The following is a 25,458-nucleotide window of genomic DNA, read 5'->3' as shown; positions in this document are numbered from 1 at the left end:
CAATGAAGTAGCTTGGTTCAAAGAGGACAGTCCATGAAGGGGACACAAAACATCTAACACAGCTGCCTAGTTACAGGGTTCTAAAGTATTTCAGTGTTGTTGCAGTCAATGGGAACTGATGTACAGGCCCTCCATGTTGAAATGTTGATGTTTTAAGACCGATAGGACCTGGTTCTAAGATTATTGTCAGGACGGGGGTCTCATTAGATTTGTAAAAAGGTAATTGGGAATATCATGACCAGGGCCACTGGAATTATGCGGCAGGGGAGGGCCAAAGTATGCAGCAGGGTTGAGTAAATTATGCGGCAAGAAAAGGCAAAATATGCTGCATAATGCGGCGCATTTTGTATAGTATTATTTCTTTATTTTGTAGTTTTTTAACTTAGTAACTGTCTGGGCAATGGTTGACCCTCATTAGCACTTGTTTACCACCCAGATATACCAATAAGCAACAGAACGGTGACTAGCCCGTTTGAACCGTTTGAGCTAGAAAAACATTTTTTTTGTTAAAATCTGTAGCTTATGCGGCAGATGATGGATTATGTGGCAAATGCTGCAATTCTATAATTATGTGAACATTGCCATGGCTGCACAATCTGGCCCTGATCACGACTCAGGAGACATGAAACAGAATATTGAGAGAGAGAAGCAGAATTTTGAAAAATAAGTATTACTTGAAAAGTTGCAAAGCAGTGCTGGTGTCCTGGAGAGTGGCAAAAAAGGAGAAAAGGGCACGGGTAAATTAGCACCACAGTGAAATTATGATCAAAACGTGTGGAACGGAAGCAAAATCTGCAAAACTATTCTTACCAATTGGCTAGGGTGGTCGATCTCTAATCTGGGGAACCTGGTTTGAGTCTCAGCAATGACTCTGAACATCCTGCTCAATATCCTGTGATTCTGGGCAAATCACTTAATCTCCCCGTGCCTAACAAAAATGAATGTGTCCTTGTGTAACACAACTGGTGCTATGAAAAGCGCTCTGATACCTTCTCGTCAAGTTCGCGCTATTTTAAAAAACTACGATGAGCAGGGGCGCAGGTTGTTAATCTAGATAAACTGCTAAAAGGTATAATTGAATAGTTTGCATTAATTCAAACAGCACACACATAAGAGGAAAAAGAAAATAGCCTCCCTTAAGGGAAAACCTTACCTTCCGATAGTGACTTCTAACTGCAGATTCCTCACCTTACAGTATTCCTCAGGTGTCACAATGGATCCAGACAATCTTGAGCAGTACCTCTGCACGCTGGTAGGTGGCATAGTTTGGCTCGTTGTCAGCATCGCCTGCATCACAAGTGATGTTGCGGTGCCTATATAGGTGCCTCCCCTGCGCACTGACATCAGTTCCTTTCAGTCAGCGCTAACAGCTGGAGTCCATAGAGCTACCCTGGTCATTTTTTGACCAACTTTTTTGACTTTTTTTGTCTACATTTTTAGGTCACGTCTAGGGAGCGCTTGCCCTGTCTCTTTGAGACATGTTGTGTTCATAATATAGGCTTTAAGCTCTGCCCATTTCCCACCCATGTCTTCCATTGGCTCCTTTGATTGTATTTTGGAAATTATTTTTTCCTTTGGTTAATTTCTTTAGTAGTTTCGCCTTCGTCCCTCCTTTTTTACTTTTGGCACCTCCCATAAGGACTGCCCCTCTTACATGTAATGTTGCTCTATACCTTTTATTTACAGTTTCAAAGCACTCTTTTGTTAATTACTTTTCTGTCGTAGCTGGGGTGGCTGGCACGACAGATATGCACTTCCCCTACTGGACTCATCAGATGTTTCGTAGGGCGCATGTCCTGGGGCCTGTTCCGTGCACTTCACCCTCCGCTTGTTTTTTTTTGCTCCCTCACAAACACGATGGCAGTGGTTGCAGCCCATCTACAGAGGTTAGGGTTTCCAGTCTTTCTCCTACCTTAACAACTGACTGTTGAAGGTGGGCTCGCCCCAGGCAGTCGTCACCCACCTCCAGACTATGGTAGACCTTCTGCATTCACTGGGGTTTACTATCAACATGACAAAGTCACACCTGGCTCCCCTCTCTCACGCTACCTTTCATTGGAACCATTTTGGACACAGTGCATGTACGCAATTATCCTCCAGAGTGTCGAGACTTGGATATTCAGGCTATGATTCCAATGTTTTCTCCTTTATTTTGGATTTTGGTGAGACTGACTCTGAGGCCGTTGTGTCTCATGGCCTCCTGCATCCTGCTGGTAAAGCATGCCGGCTGGAATATTCAGGCTCTGCAAAGGGAACTTGTAATACCAGTGGGCGTAGCATCAGGGGAATGTTTTCAACCTGTTCCAGATATCGGTAGGCACTGAATAAGATATGCAGTGGTGGCTGATGAATCGCAGTTGAGTCAGCGGCAAACCACTCTTCCATCCCAACCCAGAGTTCACAGTGGTGACAGATGCATCATCCCTTGGTTTGGTGCGGCCATCTAGGAGGTTTGGCAATTAAAGGACACTAGCAGAGTATCAGCTCCACATCAATTTGCTGGAGTTTGAGGGCGATTTGCTTGGCACTGAAAGCCTTCCTTCCAACCTTCAAGGGAAGACTGATTCAGGTGTTCACGGGCAACACCACCGCCATGTGGTACTGAAACAAAAAGGGGGGGTGAGACTATGGATCCTGTGCCAGGAAGCTCTGCGCCTCTGACATGGCTGGAAGGGAAGGACATTTTCTTGGTCGCACAACACCTGGCAGGATCTCTGAATGCCAGAGCGGACAAACTCAGCCATTGATGCATCACAGATCACAAATGGCATCCACACTGGGGGTGGTGCAAGGTCTCTTCCAAGACTGGGAAGAACCTTGGTTAGATCTATTTGCCACTGCTGAGAAGGCACAATGCCAATGCTTCTGAGACGTGTTCCGCCTCGAGTGGGAGTCAAGACTCCTGTACACCTTTCAGCCTATACCATTCTTGCTCCAAGTTCTCAAGATGATTAAGACCGACCGAGCCCAAGTCATCTTAGTGGCTCCAGATTGATCTTGCCGAGTATTGTGCCTAGAACTCCTGGCCATGAGCATCTGTCATCCGATCACGCTGCCTCTTGTGGTGGAACTCCAATTGCAACAACAGGGCAGGGCAGGGCCTGCACCTGAACCTGCATTGTCTCCACCTTCATTCACGAGATTGAGCTGCAGCAATTGAGTGTTTTTGATCTGCCTCCCGAAGTTTGCGATATCATCTTGGCAGCCAGGTTTCCTTCCACTGAAACTGTCTATGCCTGCTGTTGGCATACGTTTGTGGCTTGATGCCCCTCACACCATGCAGACCCCCTTTCTCCTCCTCTTGCTGAGGTTTTGTTGTTTGTTCTTTTTTTTGCCCAGCGAGGCCTTGCTTTGGGCACCGTTAAAGGTTATTCATCAGCCACTTCGGCTTTCTTGAGGCTGCTGGATCCACTCTCCCTATATAAGCCACCTGTTGTGACTCAGTTTATTAAACGTTTGCAACACTTGTCCCTACCTACTCCCTTTGTGATGCCACAAATGGACAAATGGACCTCAATTTGGTCCTTACTTTTCTTATGTGTTCTCCTTTTGAACTCCTGCAAAGCTGCCCTCTTGACTCTGAAAAAAGCATTCCAGGTGCCCATTACATTAGCCAGGAGGGTCAGCAAGCTGCTTGGACTAATGTTGGACTAGTTTGTTCCCTACCGAAATCACTGTTAGATCCTATAGTCATGACTTGAAATCCACGAAGGGCCACTCAGCCTTTCATACTATGAGGCTGATGAAATGGGCACCAGTGAGTTGTGTAACAATAAACACCTACTATCTGTCCTTAACCCCAGCACCTACTATCTGTCCTTACCCCCATGATACCCATTGGGGTGATTTCAGTGCTTAATTTGAAAAAAACAATAAGTGCCAGGGCCCTCATCAGGAGTTCACTGTAACGTATACTACCCATTAACCCTGTCAGCACAGCCAATGACAGTACCAGCAAAACTACTAACCATCACACGCTTACAAGTGTGACAATTCAGACTAGTCCAGGTCTCCCAATGCTATACAATAGCTTGGGTGGCAGGCTTTCCTCATATCTTGAATTATTAAACAAATGCTTTTGTGTTCTTCTCTAAGTTTGACAAATACCGCCACCATGTGGCAGACTGGCATAAGTGCCAGTGTTGACAATTAGGTGCCAGTGCCAAGCAACGGAAAGCACCAGCTGAAATTAACTATTGGATGATTTGGTTCATCCTATTACCTTTTTGAAAAACTAGCAACATTTGAGATGTAGTATTACCAATTAGGGTATTATGAATCTCGGATTACCCGTTTCTGTACTACTGAATCCCTGTAACTAAGCTATTGTTTTGCTCATGTAGTGAAGTCCTTTACGCAAGGTGAAAAGTTTGAGTACCTGGTGAGTTTGCTAGATGTTATCTTCAGGAAGGTCTGATTGTCTCCTCAGAGTTTTACAAAAGTACTTCTAACACAGCTCAGATATGCCATTTAGTTGGTGATTACAGAAGTCTCAATGGCACACGCCGTCAAATGTAGGGCACACACTTCCAACATAGTATAGATATACAGTAACAACACAATAAATATACACTTACAGAACCGTAAACCTCCCAGTAAGTACTGACCCTACAAGTCCGTGCTAATGGGAGAGTGAGCACTCAACACATGCCACTCATGTTACGTAACATGAATTAGCTGCAGTGCTGGTGTTAAATTAATGAAAGCTGCATTACAAGTGGGAAGCAACTTGAAACAAATGAATATATACAAAATATTAGGAAAACACTGGAGCACTCAGATAGCGAAAAGGTAAAAAAAGGATTCAACACAAATGTAATAATTGCATATATAAGTATATATATTTGATGAGACAATATTCATACAGCCAACACGTGTTTCGTCCTGCAGGACTTTTTCAAGGCCTATGTATCGCGTGGTATACAAGAAAATATAAATAGAATGTCCAAAAAAACGAAATTGGGCAGACGTGCTATGGTCCGCTTAATTTGGTATTGGTTAATCAGCAAGTACCATGGTGGATAGGTCATGTATACAGAGGGCTCAGAGTGGTGGACCAAAATGAGTTTCTTAAACAAATTGAATTTAGTTCTGTAGCCCATGGAAAAGAGCCTAGATATGTTATTGTCGCTCGTTATAATCAGCGAGAGCCCTAACGCACCTGTTGAAGGCATGTGAAAACTCTGCCAGGCCGAAACAATTGAACTCAAAAAGGTCTTCTTTACCTACGTGAAAGGGACCATCCAATCAACATTAGGTGGCTAGGTGGTGGTCAGTTCATTGACTCGGGGTATTAAAAAGTGGAGTTAACCATTCTAGAATTGAAACCTCAAACTTGCAGAATTCAAGTGTCAGCTTAAAATAGATGTACAACTCACTGAGCTATTGTGTCGTGTTGTTGATCTGTGATTTGTGAAGCCAACAGACATCTCTGATCCGGGTAAGCTAAGTGTTTGACACAGGAAGAAGCGAACCTCCCAGTTTTTTTTTTGGGCAGGCAATGATTTCGACGTGCGCGCTCGATAGAGCTCAACAAGTTCCTAGCTATCCCTTTCCGGACCAAGTGAGTTCCCTGTTTTCTTTGCAGCGCCCAGACAAAGGCCTTGTCATTCCTGGGAGCTAGAGCCTGCTTTGACGTTAAAAGCTTGCAAGTTAAACAGCGTCCCCGAGGACAGGGCAGTAAGTAGAGTTGGGCAGGCTTACAGGGCCCTGCACAAAATAATGCGAGCCTCTGGTTGCCTGTGAAAGGATGAAAATTCAAAAGTGCCACTGAAGCCGATTGTCGAATCCACCTGTTTCCACACTCTGTATGCTAATGAGGCATTAGCGTGGAAAAGAATACGGCAAACACACATTTGGCCTAGAATTCGGCACAATCGCTTCACTGTTCAGGAACAAGCCAGCTCTCGTAAAGGGCTTCTCTCCTGTTTCTCTCTTTGTGTGTTTTGTTTTATCTCCAGGGCTTTTTGTGGCGGTGGGTTTTCACAGCCTGATATGGTGTTTCCCTGTCAAGCTTGTTCGGAACAGATCACAGCGCTCCTCCGGGCCACACATGCTGGCTAAAGCGCTTTTGCTACATTGAGCTGTGAAAACAGGAAAGAATTTCCGTTTTTGAGAGAAAAAAACACGAAGCCCGGAGGTGGGAGGTCAAACAGAAATAGGCGGCTGTCAGCAAGGAAAGATACCTGAGGCTGAGGCAGGTAATGTAAGCACGTGACTCTGTGATGGACGACGTCAAAGTATTCGGCATATCACCTGGCCTCGCTTCCGGCAACCTTAGCAGCATTCCTCGCGCCTGTGCGCGCCATCCTTCAGGCCTGGTTAGAGATGGAAGGGGAGCGTGGAGAAGCGGCATTGTTGGAAGAAACATGTGCAAATGAATCGCTGGCCTTGTCACACTATCAGAGCAATCTCAAAACATGTAGGGGCAGATTTACAAGCCACTTACGACACTTTTACACCGCTGTTGCGTCACTTTTTTGATGCAGCAGCGGCGTAAACCATGCGCCACGTTGCGCCTCATTTACAACGTGACTCATCTAGGGAGGTGCGTCATGCTGTAAAGCCCTGCGCCACATGAAACCTGCGTCAGCCATACTGCTGTGCAATATGTTAAATAAAAGTGCAAGGGGTATAAACAGGAGGGAGGTGAGTAGGAGGAGGGTGGGAGCAGCAACAATGGGTGTGGGGACAGCCAGGGCTTTAAGTGGCCCGGGTCTCACCGGTTCTGAGCACCGGCAGTTTTTTAAAAGGGGCCTCGAAACGGGTCTCTATCGGGCTCTGTTTTGTGCGCTGGCACAGACGGTCCGTTTTTTCCTGGACTGCAGTGACAGCAGTTTGCTGTCACTAAAGTCCGTAAAAAAGAGTCAGGGCGCAAAACAGCCTGATAGAGACCCGTTACGAGAGAGCAGGCACATCAATGTGCGCTGCCCACACTGCTCACTTCTCACTAGCAGAGAAGTTACGGCATGACGTCATGCCAGGTGAGGGTTGTGGGGGAAGGGAAATCCTTTTAAAGAGCCATTTTCTTTTTGGATTTCCCATCTCTTTCTGAAACGCAAGAGCTGCAACATTGTGGTAGGTTCACCAGGGCTTTAATTGGAAGCGTTTTCAATATTATATGTAACAAGCCATAGTTGCAGCTTATTTATCTTATGCAACTAATAGCAATTGACAAAGCCAACAGTGCTTACTTGTTGTAGGTACGATGTTACTTGTTGTATCACATACCTGGATGCAATGGCAGAAACAGCAAAATACAAGTCGGGTGGCACACTATGCTAAACACAGATTTTTAGCATAAGTGTTTTAAAGCCACGCCCCTACTTACACTGCCACGCCCCTTTGAAAGACCCCCCAGTTTTTTTTAATCCCACTTAAAGCCCTGGGGACAGCTACACAAGAGGGGAGGTGAAAGGTGCAGCAATAATGGAAAGCGGGAGTAGGGTGGTATGGGGAAGCGGGAGGGGGGAAGAAGAAATAGCACCAGAGCAGTAGATGGGCACAAATTAATCTGTACTTGGTCCATGCTCCGCTAAACGGAACAGAAGTAATGCCTGGCCTGTGCTGGCCAATTGGGAGTCAGCAAAGAAGAGTGACAACGAAGCCAACAAACGGTAAACAATGGGCGGGCTTTTAACCCTTTACTGTACACAACACATCTCACAAGCAGGAGCATATGCTAGGCATGCACTGTTGCAGTTAAAGCAAAAGATGATGGGTATCCATTTTGCCCACCCCTGCCTTCTGCTAATACATGTAGGTTACAGCATAAGGTTGCCTTCAAGTTGATGGAGCCCTTGGCACCCTACCATTGGGACTGTAATGTGTGCAGGGAGGGACTACAGACAGTGGCAAATGTGTGGCCACCCATTTAATGTTGTCACCATTTTCAGCAGTTCCTGCTCTGTGGCCACCGACTCTATAAAGCATGGTAAACTGTCACGGAAATATAGAATAATGTCCCTGACCAGCTGCAAGAAAATTCCCATAGCATCAAAGAAATGTTTAATGTGTATAATATAAAAGTACCCACATTGTAGGGTATATTTCCAGTGCCAGCATTGGTAAAGGGGATTCCACCATGCCTTCCTCTTCTTTTGTAAGTCCTTCCCATGATCAAGCTTCTCTACCATCCTTTTGATCAGATGCCTTGTATCCTGCTCACATTCAGGGAACTACTTTTTTTCTCATTCAACACTCTATGGGAGTGCTTGCATTTTGTTTCTCTCTTCCTGGCGGGCTGTTTCCCCCCAAATATCTGCTTCACAGCACGCTCTATGTTGCTCCATCCTCCACTTCCCTCTTCCCATCTTATTCGGTACTTTTTCCGCCCCTGCTAGCTTTTTTCCTGGTTTCTATTTTCAATTCTTTTGTTCCTCCTCACCTCATCTCTCTGTTGCTCGCTTACCCCCCTACCTGTACCTCTCTTGCTGACGCACCGCTCCCATCGCATTCATAATGTTTTGGAAGACCCAGCAATTTGCAGACAAGCTTTTCCATTTTAGTATGCACTTTCGCGAACACTTAGCTTTTTTAATTACCACTCCAAGATTGTCATCCGCCATCTTGGAAAACTAACTAAAAAAAACAAAGCAAAATGGCTGTTGCAGCATGTTGTAGGCGTGTGCATGTATGATGATGCAAGCATGCTCATATGCGCTCTAGCTGGGCCAAAGGAACATGCTGATGTAAAACCCACAATTCCACTGATAGGATGTCTGGACTCTGACGCTGCCCTGTCCTGCACACCTTGTTCACCGAGAGGCTAGGGAAGTCACTCCTGAGAACACAGGGGAAGAAGGGAATTTGGAAAGGACAAACATCACTAAGTATCACCCTTTCTTGGACCTGGTATGGATTCGTCTTGGGTTCGAGTCATGACGAAAGTAAACAAACAGCAATTACTATATAGACTTCTGAAATGTATGGAATACCACATAGGATACACCTTTCAGAGTATAGCAACCCTCTGCAGATATGTGTGCTTCTGAATACAAAGGATTTGCCTGTAACACGTAACATGAAATGTTAGACTGAAGTCCAAGGGCCTGATTCACAAAAGTAATCTGAGACAAAATCCTAACTCTACGACTTTCAGTATTCACAAAAGGCATTTAGGAGCAGTACAGTTAGGAATCCTGACTTTACCACACCTAAATGCCTTTTGTGAATTCCGAAAGTCATAACGTTAGGATTAAAGGGCATTTAGGAGTAGTACAGTTAGGAATCCTAACTTTACTACTCCTAAATGCCTTTTGTGAATACCGATAGTCTTAAAGTTAGGATTTTGTCTCCGATTACTTTTGTGAATCGGGTCCTAACTCTTCTGCAGTGTGATATTATTATATGAATGCAGAACATAAATCCCTCATCTAACTTGAATGCAATACGTTCAGCAACACCAAACCAAGTCTGTTGTTCAAAGTCTTCAGAAGAAATGGAATATTGCCTCCCCACAACCAAAAGTAGTTTAGTTCAATGGCATCAGTCATGAAACAAAACCGCCTTTGAAGAAACGTCCAAGTCCATACAAACACACATGGCGGCCCTCCAGCGGCAATTAGTTCCGCTGAAGAGATTCAGCTGATACACCAAGGATAATTCACTAAGGACGATTGTAGCATATTTCACTCTGAGAGAAAAGAGAGCAGATGGAAAATGGTCATTGGGAAGCAAGGTTCTTCACGGTAGGCGACGTGATATACTAAAGTTTAAAAAATGGCCACCATATTCTAGTTGACTTTTGGTCTCACTTGGGATGAAAGTCTCATGAATGTGGACGCCATCTTGGTTAGGGAAAAATGTACCACATGCTTACATTTTCGGCTCCCATCTTGGAAGTATAGAACGTTACTAAAGCTACATTTGATATTAAATACATGAACTCAATATTCAAGATATAAACATTCTGAATAGCTAACTGTAAGGAACCATACTTATACCTAATAGCTATGTCCAATCTACCTTGGTGGGTCCTTGTCATGAATCCTCTCTCACTCTAAGCACAAGTAATGAATACTGTGTTGATGTTCCTGAAAAACGACGCATATGTGTGCATGCGTAATTATTCATGCATGCATGTCATTGCATCTTTTTGCCTTTTTCACTCCTTGTTTGAAGGTGCTGAACAGCATCTGGAACAAACAAATGACAAAGCCAATAGGCCTACTGAAGGCGAGATCTATTGACTTTGCCAATGCTTGTTTTTATATAGCGTGCCCCTGCTAAATATAGGGTCTCATAGCTCTTTTGATGCATAATGTTTCTGAAGTCATGAGGGGTGCATGATGTCTATAGGAAGGGGGTCTCACTAGACTCCAAATGAGCTATATGCCATCTTGCCAGCACAACTCCCCATTGCATTTTCAAAACCGTACCGCTGGGACCAATGAGAGGTTCCCTCATATATTGTACGCCTCGATGGAAGAGGTCTAAGGGCATGTGCAGCAAGACCCTCGAAGGGTCCTCTTTCAATAAACTGTGGGAGACAATTGAACTGTCACCGCATGCACCTAGCCTCAAGCCAGGCCTGGAGGCAGTGAATTGGAGGATGGATTGGGTGGTTGGTAGAAGCATGCTTCAGCTAATGGATTGCTCAGGGGATAGGTCCACCTCATGCCCATTCCTCCTGTCAATGAGTACTTACCTCCAGAATTGGGAGGGCTACTTAGGTGTCAAATGGGGTGGGTGGTTGCAGTCTGCCTCAGGTTTTCAGCAGGTCCCTCACTCTAGTGTTTATCAGGGTAAGAATCCATAGCTCACACAGCAGCCATGCAAACCATAACTCACTCACCAAAAATAGAACACTCATAACCTTGTCCTTGATGTCACAGATGCAATTGTAAATAATCTTACAGAATAGATTACACATCACTTTACCATCATGAAAGATGACTGTAAATGCATTTTTATTAATTGATGTCACAGGCGCAATTGTAAATAATCTTACAGAAGAGATCATGACACACTTTACCATTAACATTATAAAGATGACTGTAAATATATTTCTATTAATTGTTTTGAGTATTTGTTGTTATTGAATGTTGTTGCTCTGCTGCCATGTGCAGCAGCCGTGTGCCCCAGAGCCTAGCCTGTGGCCCGGACCGGTACCGACCAATGGCACTGTGCGTGGCCTTCAGCCATGTTCAATGGGGACTATCCATGGCCTTCAGACAGTGCCAGTGCCTAAGCTACCACAGGTGGCCAACCCCCACTTGGCACAGCTTTCAGCTGTGTGCAGCGAAGGTTGGCCAAAGGGCCTGGCCTGTGAATAGTCAGTGCGCCAACCCAAATGCAGCCAGGCGACCCCCACTACGGAGATGGGCCTCCTATTCTTTGGGGGTCAGCAGACCCTGGGGCAGGGTTCACATCCCTATTGAAGCTCCAAAGGTTTGCAGACTCTTGTTGGGCATCCTGTGGAGTTCAAACCAGAGTATTGGGTCCACATTCCCAGCAGGAGGTTAGCTAATAATATTTACAAAGATGTACATAAATAATATAAAAATTGGTCTGGTATACATTACATTCAAATATGTGTTTCGGGCATGACCTGGTATTCGTGACGGATATTGTGCTGTGAATAGTTTAGATTACCTGTGCATTGTAGCTGTAGAGATGGTACACAATCTCCCTCTCAATCATTGAATCCCTTTAACACTTCTGAATAAAGACACCCTCATCCTGGACACCCACCGCACTGTGAAGTCCCAGCCATCACCTCCGCATACTTCCACATCTTCCACATGTTTCTTAACATTTTCAAGTGGCTCCCACCGGACACCAGACGCACCATCATGCAGTCCCTGATGATGATCACAAGCAGATTGGACTATGGCAACGCACTGTACACCAGACCCGTTCTCCACCTCATGCGCCGATCCCCACCACACCACTCCTCAGAGTGCATCGCTGGCTCTGTATCCAAAAGCGCAACCAGTTCATGCTTCTCGCACATGCATTCAAGTCACCCCACAACACGGGACCCACATACCTCAATCACCAACTTCACTTCCACCAACCCACCAGACATTTTCACTAAGCATCAATCTCCCTCGCAACACACCCCACATCCACGTAAGTAGAACATGAGGCCGATCACTCTCCTACCAAGCCGCCAAGTCCTGGTATGACCTCCCCCAACACATCAGGGTCTCCTCCTCACTTCTTGAATTCTGCAAGAAGCTGAAGACCTGGAGTTTCAATTCTTCTTCTTGCAGGACCATCAAGACTGCTTGTACTCAGGCCCAGCCTCACCCCATACCTCCTCTCCCCTACTCAGCTCCTGGGTACCCTCCTGGGTGACAAACAGCGCTCTACACATCCACCTTACTTACTTACAAACAGGAATCTGGCATTAAGATAATCAAAGGGGAGTCAATATTGGTGTACGGGTTAACTAACGCACCTGATGATAACTAATGGGAGGCACAGTTTATGTAGTGAGTTATAGAAAGTGTTTGAGCATGCTATGTGAACACAAATGAAACCAGTGAGTAATTATGTTTGTTAACTATGGCAACTGCTTGCTCCTGTAGAGATTAGCTTTAAGGCTCACATATGGCTTTGGGAGTGGGTGTTCCTGAGCAGGGTTACTAGGGGGACACTTTGTTCAGATAATTCAAAAGTAGTTGTTTCATTTCCGCTGCGACAAGTCTATACTCTTTTACCCTCTTTCACTTGTTGTTTTGGTCCTTGTGACGTTGGTTTAGTATTCCTGACATTGTGTCTTACTGTAGAGGTAAAAAATGTCCCTTTATGCAAACAATCTCAAGACACACTTGTTCAAAACTCACTCAAGTTTTGAATGAGTGTGTCTCGAGCTTGTTTGCCCACAGGGACAATTTTTGCCTCTACTGTTTAGTAGTGCTCTTGTCCATTCGGTTGGTGGGGCCACCTCTCTTCTGTAACGACTTGTGTCTTACTGTGTCAGAGTATCCTTGACCACATTACTCCCATCTATATTGCCCTTTTGTTTCAAAATGTTGAAAGCCGATGCCTCTGTAATTGTGTTGCACAAGGTATAGAACCAAATGTTTGATCTGTAGATATGAGTTGCTACGCTAATCCCCTGTCATGTGCCAATGCTTAAGATTTAATCCGGATCTGCATAAGGTATGAAGAGTTACATAAGTCGGTTCTTGAATCGTTCAGTAGACGCCTTGTCCATGTCCAATACATACGTTAGTACTAGCTGGTTTGGGTTTTTCTCAATGGTTGGTCTCCTTTTCTATAAAAAACAGGTCTTTAAATCTTGTTCTTATCTCAGCACATTTACTGGGCATTCAAAGACTGTTTAGTTTATTAAATTAGGTCAAATGTCAAGCTAAGGTTTCGTTGGAGCCTGGTGTTTATTTTGCTTTCAGCTGACTTAAAGTGAGAGTGTTTCTAGGAATGCTACATTCAGTTCAGTGCTCAATTTATAAAACATTAAGTGCCACAGCTCTTGACAGATTGCCCCTGCCAGTGCGGACAATGATGGTTACACCACAACTACTAACCGTCACACTCCAACAAGTGTGACATTTTGGACTATTTCAGACCCTCATTGCTATATGAATGACTTGGGCGGCAGGTAATAGTAATTTTTGATGAATATTGAATTAATAATTAACTTTTGTTATGGTCATCTCTAAATTGACCAGACAGCGCCACCTAGTGGTAGACTGTCACAAGCACCAGTGTTGACAATTATGTGCCGGTGCCGAGCACCTGAAACCTCCTGCTCAAATTAAGCACTGTGTGCACTTTCTCCATGGAGCCGGTTTGTGCCATTTTTTTCAATGGTATTTTACACATAGCCATCTCAAATGGTATCTCATTCTTCAGCTGCACAAAACATTGACACCATTTTTTGCAAATCTCCCCTTCTTTGGGGAGCCCATTTAATTTGTGGAACTGCCTTTTTCAGGAACAAAGTGCAAAACAACCGTTCAGTCTCAGCCTAACATATGGTGATCTTGGTGAATTTAGACTGTTTATGGCCCATTCACTGTCAAGCTCAGGATAAGATTTTTTCACAGGAAAGAGCCCATCACATTGTAACACAATTTAACAATGCTTGTTTTTCACTTTGACGTGTAAAGCATATGCTTAATTTATGTTATCTGGGGCAACTCGTTTTGCTAAGTTAGAAAAGTTTAAAGGCACTTTTTATGAAAGCTTTTGTGTTTAAGTATCGCTTAACAATAATTATGTATTTCCGTCTGAAACTGTGCCTTTTTCGGAATATGTTACTGCATATACGCAATTTCCTCATTTGTCCTTGTAGGCACTAGGGTCATGGTTTCAATGGTGCAGCAGGTGCAGTGGCACAGACTCTGAACACCTATTATTGCTACATTTTACCACTAAACAAGCAGCCGCAAGTGCAGTTACCGCGCAGGCACCAGGGTCATGATTTGAATGGTGCAGCAGGTGCTGTGGCACAAGCACCAAAAAGTCTGAGAAACCTACTGAACGCTGATTTTTGTTACATTTTACTGCTAAACAAGCAGCCACAAGTACAGGTCCCTTGCAAGTATTAGGGTGATGATTTGAATGGTGCAGCAGGTGCAGTGTCACAGGGGCCAAAAGGTCTAGGAAACCCACTGAACACTGAACACCAATTATTGCAATATTTTACTGCTAAACAAGCAGCCGCAAGTGCAGGCACCAGGGTCATGATTTAAATGGTGCAGCAGGTGCAGTGGCACAGGGGTGGAATGCTCTAGTAAACTCACTGAACACTGAGTATTGCTATATTTTACTACTAACCAAGCAGGGAGGCAGGAGTTATGTTTTGGTTCTTTTGTAACCAATGCACCCAAATCAACACATAGCCTAAAGCATGGCTGTGATAAAAGCTGTTACCTATTGGACTTTTCTGTCTACCTACAACTTACGTTACATTCAGCGCATTTATATGGCACATTTTCAGTTTTTGTATGGCCCTAAAATGCTTCTGAATTTGGAAACACCATCACCTTGGCACGGGCATTCTCCATGCTATAGCATTAGCACTTCCGCTGTTGTAAATACTATTTAAATATTTATAACTTACCATATGGCATTTTCTCTCAGAATCTATTAGCTTGGTCAATGTTTTTTAGCCGTAGTAAAAGCAGCGCTAGCTTCAGTGCAGCATAACTGAAATAAAAAAAGCGCTATAATGCGGACAACGCTGGCTGTGTCGTACAGCCAGTGCTTACATTACTTTCAGCCCTTGAAACATAGCTAAAAGCATTAGCAAAGCCAATAAATCTTACATAGGCAAGATCTCTTAATTGGCTTTCCCAATGCTCCATGGTGCCGAGAGATAAGTCTTAAGACTTAATGATCTCTTGGTCTAGGCTGTTGGTATTCTGTGCCTGACCCTAGGCTGCTGGGATTGTCTTTGCCAACCGTGGTTGTGGGCATGCAGCGGCACGTGAAGGACTCAGAGCGCAGAACTCCAGAGCTTTGGAAGAACCTAATATAGTGGCAGCAACTGCTGAAAATCACAGGGTCTAAGCCTCCCCTACATATGTAGTCTACTGACAATGGCTTATAATTTCTCTATAGTGTCTCCAGTGGTCCCCATGAGCTACGTCCAGTGTATATGTTTCTTGCTTATGAGGCACATGCAAAAAATGCAAAAATGAGAGAAAGAGAGAAAGATACAGCTAGATGCATCAAATAAAAATCCGCTCGCAAACGGGCAGATTTTCAGAATCTGCCCCTTTGCGACCGGTATTTTTGCATTTGGGATGAATCATCCCAAATGCAAAAATTGCAAATAGAGAAATCGCTAAATTGCGATTATTTGCATTTAAGGAATCTCAAATTGAGATTCCTTAAATGCAATGCATGAAAGTTTTAAAAATAGCAAATTCGCTAATAGGGCACGCAAATTACCATGAAGTACAACTTCATGGTAATTTGCAAAATCTTTGAAAAATGAACTAAAGTGCTTTTTTCAAAGTTTCATTTTGCGCACACACATGCCCTAAGGGTATGTGTGTGCGCAACATATGTGCACAGATCAATTTCAGGGGTGCAACAGGGTGTCCTTTGGACACCGCTGCACCCTTGAAATCGCAATCTCAATTTGTGATTCGCTAATTGCGATTCGCAAACTGAGATTGTCTTCCCATTCATTCCTATAGGCCTCTAGGCCCATAGGAATGAATGGGGAGGTATTCCTTAATTGCGACTTGCAATTTGCGACTCGCAATTAAGGAATTCTAAGAAATCGCTATTTTTTTAGTGATTTCTTGATGCATTCCGTTTTGCTATTCCTTAATAGCGAATCGGTATTTTTCGCTATTAAGGAATCGCAAAATGGGTTGTTGATGCATCTGGGGGATAGTGAGAAGTGGTACTGATAAGGGCCAGAAGATAGGAAAAGAGCTGAGTTTAGGCATGGTATTACATTTTAAGCGAGTTAAGGAGATGTAACTAACTTAGCAGCTAAGTAGAGGGCATGTTGGCAAGAGCAGGACTGACTCAAGGTGTTTTGGGGCCCTTATTGAGGTGCATTCTTTGCACATCTCTGCCATGTTTATTTTGACATGCACCACCCAGACCTGCTGCAAAGCAGTGCATGGCTACATGCTGATGGTATCTCAAAGTACATATATGTAAATTTAAGAACAGTAAATCTTTACTTGTCTAACCAACAAAGCAGTGTATGGTCATGCTATTGACTATCTCACATTTGAACAGCCAACCAGATGCCCAGAGCTGGCTTCTTTCAAATTGCGACCTCTTCGGAAAATGAGATTCAAGCAGTACGATGGAAGAGCACTACATACCAAAGGATCCACTGTCTGAATACATACATTTCAGGAGAGAATGGGAACCATATTGGTTACTCTCTATCTACAGCTCGCACAGCCTCACAGGGATGTGGGCACTTAATCAATCTGTAACATATTATAAAAGGAAAGCAGCTTTTACAACGCAACCGTTACAACACACGCAGTTACATGGCATGCCGTTGCAATGAAAAAGCTGTGCAGCAGTGGGTAGAAGGTATTGGTTTTAACTCTAACACCTTCCCTACTGTTGCACACACTGGGGTTGGATTAGAAAATTTATCTATTCCAACTTCCAGCACTCCCCTGACGGAAAGTTGGGGTAAAGTTTGGTGTTGCAACGGCATGCGATGTAATGGCATGCGTTGTAACGTCACATATCCATTAAAAACACTACACTTGAAAAACTGCTATTTCCAGGTATTGCAACACTTGTGTATGCAATAAGGTGATGGAGCCCCAGGTAGAAGCTTGAATTGCCTTCTATTACCGGAGCCCCTTTGGTAGCAGGGCATTGTGTTACATGTTGTATGTTTCGGAACTCTTTTCAGCATCTGCGTTTCCCAGTGGGCTTGGGCTAGGGTGGTCTTGAGGTCTTTTTATACTCCTCTACAGTCCTTCTGACTGGTTTGGATGCTAGTTGGCGGTCTTGGAGCAGGCTGTGCTGTCCACCTTGTTTGTGAAGGTGTCCTGTGACTCACTGACGAGTATCTCACATGGTCGCTGTTAGACCTAGGAAACCTAGACTACATAGGGTAGCCTGGCACAGAACGGGAGTTGCTAGAACTCTAAGGCTTGCGTGTAATGCTTATCAACCACTTCAAAGTAACTCAATGTTTTACCACTAAAAATAAAGACTCCACACCAGTTTTAGAAAAATACGGATCATACTTTATAAAATAAACTCTGTGTTTACTATATTCTTTAGTATTTTCTTCACATCAGTACGTCACTTTTCAAATTAATGCAATTTCATCACTTAGTATATTTTCACATTCAGAGCTTAGACATCTTTCTCTTCCTCCTTCAATAGGAAGAGTACATAACAGTTAACCCGTCCTGACTTCTTTCTAGATAAAGCAGTACAATACAAGAGCAAAGGGTTGTCTTAGCTTGATGAATCCTTAAAGGTAACCAACTTATACTTTACCCCTAGGTGTGCAGGGTCAAAAGAGCTTTAAGGTTCACTGTATCACAATAACTTGACAATGCTTTGTACAGCTGCACCACTAGAAAAGAATAGGAAGATTAGCATCACATTGATTCCTGTCCCTCCTTAAATCCCCCCTCCTCTGTTAGGGAAAACTCTGGCAATTCTAAATACACATTAATGCCTGGGACATTCTCTTCACAACTCTACTCCGCACTGAATTCTCAGCTTGTTTCTATGCCTTTCTGTACCCCAAACGGGTTTGACTCTCCCTCCTCCAACCCTTCTCTCTCTCAGATCGGCAGTTCAACAGTTAAACCAGCCCAAATCATGGACTGTTCTTTCGTGTGGGAAGAGTACAGCTTGATGATAACGACGTTCTGTTTATTATGGTTGCGGCCACAACCCGACACCCTCTGAAGCTCAGCTTCTCTCAGTACTGCCTCCGCCCTTCACCCGTGAATGTCCCAGCTTACTTTTGTCTTCGCTGGTGTTCCTCCACTTGCGCGAGTCAGTCTCGATAAACAGCTGTTGCCCCAGAGGTCAGGTGAGCATGGCCTGAGTTCCTCGTCACCGGACCTGCTGGTTTAGAGGAACTCCTTCTCCGATGTTGACAGGACGCGCCGCAGTACTCGCTACTCTCCTCACCGTCACTGCCTCCGGAAACTCCTCCTCCACTGGGTGTTCACCGGCGCAGATCCGCCTTCACCTCTGACGCGGGAGGTCCTCCCGAAGCTCTTCCTTCCGCTCCGCCTTCTCTGACGTTGATTCGCCTTCCTCACCCGCGTCGCTCTCTGGTTCTCCTCAGCTGCTGGTGTGAAACAGCTGGGCCTGGGTTTCCCGAATGCCGCGTCGATCCTTCAGCGCGTGGGAGACAATCACTATCCGGATAGACGCCAGCGGTCGCCTCCGTCTTCCCCCGCAGTGAGTACTCGACCCGCTCTTCAGCCTCAGAGGCGGCGCCCTCAGCCCCCTTTACCTCATCTTCAGTAAGGTATCAGCACAGGGTGTCTGAGTCCATAGATGGCGGGGTGGTCCTCTAGATGTCTGAGGCCCCGCAGTTCACTTTACCCACCCCGCTTCGTCCCCGGTGCCTTGGGAATTTTAATGAGATCTTCTAGACCACAAGTGTGTTTCAGTCTCAGTGGGGTTTGGTCAGCTCCAGGGTGGTCACATCAAAATAGGGTGACAGCCGGCCCACAGGTCGATCTTGCCCCTATTAGTGCAAAGCTCTCCTCCTGTAGTCGTCTCCCTCCACACTGGACAATACTACTCCAACACAAAATGGCTGTCCTGTCCTCGGCCTTTTATAGGCTGGCCTCTGACCATTGGAATCTTCTAGCTAGTTCCAGAACTTTCTCCATAGAGTCCAATGGGGCTACCTCATCGCTGTGGCAGTTATGGCAGATTCTGGACACCATTTTAGGTCTTTAGGCGTCCCTAGATTTTCAGGGGCTTGACTAGGCCTCAGAGGAAGGGAAGACATCATAGTCAAGGAACACCTAGCCCCCCCCCTCTGCCAACACTAGAAAAGTTCTGGTGGACAAAAAAAACATAACACTAGGAGGCTAAAGTGGACAAAATAAGTAATAAGTGTAAGGAAACTCACAGGAGCAGACAGGTCTAACACGCGTCCCCCCCAGCTGAAAGTGGGGAGAGCTACCCAACCCCTTGGGAGTTCTCATCACTAAGGCGGAAATACCTAGAGAGACCGTCTGCATTGGCGTGGTCCTCTCCAGGCCGATTTTCCACCCGGAAGTCCATTCCCTGTAGGGAGATGGATCATCTCAACAACTTTGGATTTTCTCCCTTCATTTGCATCAGCCAACGAAGGGGCCGGTGGTCAGTCTGAACCAGGAAGTGCAAGCCAAACAGGTATGGCCGCAGCTTCTTCAAAGCCCATACCACCGCAAAGGCTTCCCGCTCAATAGCACTCCACTTCTGTTCCCTGGGAAGCAGTCTTCTGGATAGGAAGGCAACAGGCTGATCCAAGCCCTCTTCATTGAGTTGTGATAACACTGCCCCAATGCCATGTTCCGATGCATCTGTCTGGACAATGAACTCTCTTGAGAAATCAGGGGCTCTGAGGATTGGAGCAGTACACAATGCTTGCTTTAAAGTGTCAAAGGCCTGCTGACAGGCCTCTGTCCAGACTACCCGTCGGGGTTGTTTCTTTGATGTAAGTTCCGTGAGGGGTGCCACAATGGTGCCATACCCCTTCACAAAGCGACGGTAGTATCCTGTGAGGCCCAGGAAGGCTCGGACCTCTGTTTGGGTCTTGGGGGGCTCCCAGGCCATGATAGCCTCGATCTTTGCCTGGAGGGGCTGCACCGTTCCCCTGCCCACCAAGTGACCTAGGTACACTACTGACCTCTGCCCAATCTGACACTTGCTGGCTTTGATTGTCAAGCCAGCCCGTTTCAGGGCCTGGAGAACAGCTTGCAAATGACGCAAATGATCCTCCCAACTGCTACTGGTGACAGCAATGTCATCCAGATAAGCAGCAGAGAAAGCCTCCATTCCGGAGAGGACCTCGTTCACCAGCCGCTGAAAAGTGGCAGGAGTGTTCTTGAGCCCAAAGGGCATCACACAGAACTGGTAGTGTCCCTCAGGTGTGGAGAAGGCTGACCTTTCCTTGGCTCCATCTGTAAGGGAGATCTGCCAGTACCCTGAAGTAAGGTCAAAGGTACTCAAATATTGGGCAGCTCCCAGCCGGTCAATAAGTTCATCCGCCCTTGGGATCGGATGAGCATCAGTCTTTGTCACTGAATTTAGTCCCCGGTAATCCACACAGAAACTCAGTTCTGGAGTGGTGCCCGGCGGGGCAGCTTTAGGTACCAGAACCACCGGACTGGACCAGGGGCTACTCGAAGGTTCGATCACTCCTAGCTCCAGCATCTTAGTGACTTCACTATGGATGTTGGCCTTCACCTTGTCTGACAGCCGGTAGATTTTAGACTTCACAGGTGGGCTGTCTCCTGTGTCCACGTCATGGGTACACAGGTGGGTTCTTCCCGGGACAAGGGAGAACAGCGAGGAGAATTGCTCCAGGACCTGGCGGCAATCCCTCTGCTGTTCAGGAGTTAGGGATGGGGAGAGAATCACTCCCTCCACCGACCCATCCTTTTCCTGAGACGAAAAGAGATCAGGGAGAGGCTCCCTTTCCTCTTCCTCTGCTCCATCAGTCACCATCATCAAGGTGACTTCGGGCCTCTCGTAGTGTGGTTTGAGGCGATTAGCATGAAGCACCCGTAGGGGCTGTCGAGGGGTCTTAAGATCCACTAAGTAAGTGGACTTACCCTTCTTCTCCATCACCTCAAAGGGGCCTGTCCAGCGATCCTGGAGGGCACTTAGCTCCCCAGGTTCCATCACCCACGCTTTCTGGCCAGGCTCCAACTCCACCGGGTGAGCGTTGTGGTCATACCACTCCTTCATCACTGCTTCGCTGGCTCGCAAGTTGTCAGAAGCTTGCTTCCACAACTTAGCCATTTGGCTCCGGAAGGCCAGCATATAGCTCACCACATCCTGGGGAAGCTTCCTGGGAGTCTTTTCCCATCCGTCTTTCACCAGGCTGAGAGGTCCGCGTACGGGGTGCCCATACAAAAGTTCGAAGGGGCTGAAGCCCACTCCCTTTTGTGGCACTTCCCTGTAAGAAAACAACAGACAGGGTAGGAGGACGTCCCATTTCCTCCGCAGGCTCTCAGGCAGACTTCTTATCATGCCCTTCAAGGTCTTGTTGAACCTTTCCACAAGGCCATTGGCCTGTGGGTGATAAGGAGTAGTGAATCGGTAGGTCACTCCACACTCCTTCCACATAGCCCGCATGTAAGCTGACATGAAGTTGGTCCCCCTGTCGGACACAACCTCCTTGGGGAAACCCACTCGGGTAAAGATCCCCATTAGGGCCCTGGCCACTGTAGGCGCAGTAATGGTCCTCAGAGGAATTGCCTCTGGGTACCGTGTGGCATACTCCTCCAGAACCAGGATAAACCTGTGACCAGCTGAAGTTGGTGGATCCAATGGCCCCACAATGTCGATGCCCACCCTTTCAAAGGGGGTGCTAATGACGGGAAGTGGTTCCAGGGGAGCTTTCAGCTTCACCCCTGTTTTCCCACTGGCTTGGCAAGACACACATGTCCGACAATAGGTATCGGACGCCACCCTCATCTGAGGCCAATAAAAGTGGGGGACAAGCCGGACAAAGGTCTTGTCCTGTCCCAAGTGTCCTGCCAAGGGTATCTCATGAGCCAGTTCTAAAAGAAAGGCTCGATAACGTTTAGGGACCACCAAGGCCCGTGATGAACCGTGCACGGGTGCCTTGGGTTCACTGTAGAGGAGTCCATCCTCCCAGTAAATATGGTAGTGCCCTGTAACGTTTCCTGCTGCCTGGGCTTCGGCCTGTCGCCTCAATCCCTCAAGAGTAGGACACTCCTTCTGGCCTTTACAGAATTCCTCCCTCCACATGCCAACCAGCAGGGATAGGTAGGTTCTCCAAGGGAGCAACATCCTCCTCTGTGGTCTCCAGGTCCACCTCCGAAGTTGGCCTATCCATCTCACGAGGTAGGGATGTTGAGGCAGGCTCCTCCTGCCTACCGTCCTTCTCTTCTCTGGCAGCTGGCTGGGCCATTGTTCCAGGCTCCAGCGTAGGCGAACTCCCCCTCCGGGTAGTCGCGGACCTTGTGCTGACACAGGCCCAGTCAGGTGTACCCAGCATCTCAGAATGAGTCCGGTATTCCACCTCCCTCCAAGCATTGTGCTCCATGTCATTCCCCAACAGACAATCGACTGGCACGGCAGGGCTTACGGCAACTCGAAGTAAACCTGCAACCCCTTCCCACTCAAATGGAACCTCGGCCACTGGATAGTGACCCATTCTGCCGTCAGCCATCGCGGCGGGGTGGAGTGGGCCCTCATTGCTAAAAGGACTGACGCAGACACAGTCAGATACTGGGTACAACTGGCCCAGAGCACGTGCGCTCGGCCCCTTTTATTAAAGCTGTGTCACCTGACCAGTGACATCAGTGGTGGGTGGGTGTTCAGTGTAGGGCATACATTAACACTAGACTGCTGACCGTGATTCTGGATCACTACATCCCTCCCAAACTTGGGGGAAAATTAAAACAAATGAAAGTCCAACCTGTGGGAGAAAAAGTACAATTCGCAAACCCCACGATAAAGTTCAACCTGTGGGATAGAAAATGTACATACAAATGTAACACTGGACTCTATGATTTGAAGAGAGTCTCTTTGGTGGATTGCAGGCTGCAGATGGTGTAGTTGCTGCATCCAGGACTCACGAGTCACTGTGGCATGGTTTGCCGTTGTTCAGCGGGTCCTATCTTCTATCTGCGCCGCTTGGACATTGTTCTCGGTCTTGCCTTTGCTTGGCACCACTGGTGACAGTAGGTAGTTTAGATAGAAGGGTGACGTGATCCGAGTATTGTTTGTCTTCTCGGTTCTCCTCTTCAGTCCTGGTCCTTGGTGATGTCTCTGGGCAGGCTTCAAAGTATTTCTGGGCAGATGAAAGGAGAAGGTGCATACATCCCTCTCACTAGGATGCCCCTCTTCGCCGGTATTCCTCTCTCACAAGATGTCCGGGAGGACCTCTTTGCCAGGCTTCCACTGGACTAGTGTTGTCGGTCATGTTGCTCCACCATAGCCTTCGGGCCGTGAGCGGGGCGCTCCACGATCTTCACCGTTGTGTCCTAGTTCCACCTGAAGGTTACGCTGTTGACTCTTTTCCTGCACACAAAGCTTCCCTCTCAGTGGGTCTTGCAGACGCACCGTCGTGGATCCGTCTCTCTTGCGGGACTTGCTGCCACCAGAGTCCCTTGAGGCCTTTGCTTTTTGGGCTGCCACGGGTTGATGTGGAGTGGTCAGTTCCTCAGCCGGATGTGTGAGCACTCTCGCCATTCAATCGTCCGCTCAACCCCAAAGGTAGATTGTTGTCAACAGTCCAAACTTGCCCTCTTCTGCGATTGCCACATGGATGAATGGCTTTTAGGTGGATATCTTTGACTTGTGCCGCCGGTGTACATGCCAGGCCTTGTTCGCCGCTGCACTCCGGTGTTCTGGTGCATGTCACCATCTTCTTCTGATGGGTGTGTGGGTTGACTGGTCACACCTCTTCACTTCTTGTGATCTTCTAGTGGCACCGTGGCACTCGCTACCCTTCTTCTCCTCCATTCCTTTCACGACGTGGTCGGTCCCTTTTCTTTTCTTCAACCACCCAGGCCATCTCCGTGTGGCGTGCACTCCACACGAATCTCCCTGGTTGCGTCCTACCCTTAGGACACGCCTCCTCTTCTTCCAATGGCCAAACCAGGCATCGCACCTTTCTTCCTGTCGCTCCTTCTTTACTTCGGGTCGGTGTCATCAGACCTCTTCTGGGTCCCGTCCATGGACCTCTTCTTGATCTATTCAGTTACTATGCCTTTGATCTTCTGGCATGTCTTTGCAGTCGTGATCTTCTGACTGTCCGCTTCTCCTTTCTTTTCTTTCCGGGTGACCAACTGCCTGGTCATCTTCTCCTTTTCTTTCCGGGTGACCAACTGCCTGGTCATCTTCTCCTTTTCTTTCTGGGTGACCAACTGCCTGGTCATCTTCTCCTTTTCTTTCCGGGTGACCAACGGCCTGGTCATCTTCTCCTTTTCTTTCCGGGTGACCAACTGCCTGGTCATCTTCTCCTTTTCTTTCCGGGTGACCAACGGCCTGGTCATCTTCTCCTTTTCTTTCCAGGTGACCAACGGCCTGGTCATCTTCTCCTTTTCTTTCCGGGTGACCAACCTGCCTGGTCCGCATCTGGCGGTGACTTTTTGGCAAGTCATCTTCGCTGTGACCTACTGGCAGGTCTCCGAGGACGCGATCCCTGCGTTACTCGGTCGTGGTGGCGTGGAGTTCCTTCACTCCTTGCGCGGTCCTGCGCAATGCTGTGCTGTCCTGATGTGCGGAGTTCCTTCACTCCTTGCGCGGTCCTGCGCAATGCTGTTCAGTCCTGAGGTGTGGAGTTCCTTCACTCCTTGCGCGTTCCTGCGCAGTGCTGTTCTGTAGCGTTGGAGTGTCGCTGGGCAGCGTCACTCTGGCGCTCTTGATTGCTGGCGCTCCTGGCACGTTCCTGCGCGGTCTTGTCATGCGGGTGTGGGGTTCTTGCACTCCTGGCGCATCATTGCGCCTCGTGGCGTGTTTCTGCGTTTCTGGCACATTCGTGCGCCGCCGCTTGCGCTGCTCCGCACTCACTTGCTGCGTGTGTGCGTGTGTGTGTGTGTGGTGTCCCTGCGCCGCTGGTGCATTGCTGTGCAGTGTCTCTGGATCCTTGGCAGTTGCGTGGTGGCCTGACACCACGCTGGCGCGTTCTTGCACTGTTCTTCAGCTACCTGCAGCTGTCACTCCAGCCCTGTGCTTCCTCTGAGTCTTTGCCTTGTCGCGGGCTTGTTTCTATTACCTTTCCCCTGGCTGCAGTTCCAGCATCTGACTACTAGATGGCAGTGTTGCACTTAGCTTTGATTCAACGGCAGCTTGCCTTGCAGCTGCCTT

The sequence above is a fragment of the Lissotriton helveticus genome, chromosome 9 (assembly GCF_964261635.1).
Source record: "Lissotriton helveticus chromosome 9, aLisHel1.1, whole genome shotgun sequence".
In the NCBI taxonomy this organism is placed as follows: Eukaryota; Metazoa; Chordata; class Amphibia; order Caudata; family Salamandridae; genus Lissotriton; species Lissotriton helveticus.
The sequence above is the reverse complement of the archived record's forward strand: the minus strand, read 5'-3'. Positions refer to the sequence as shown.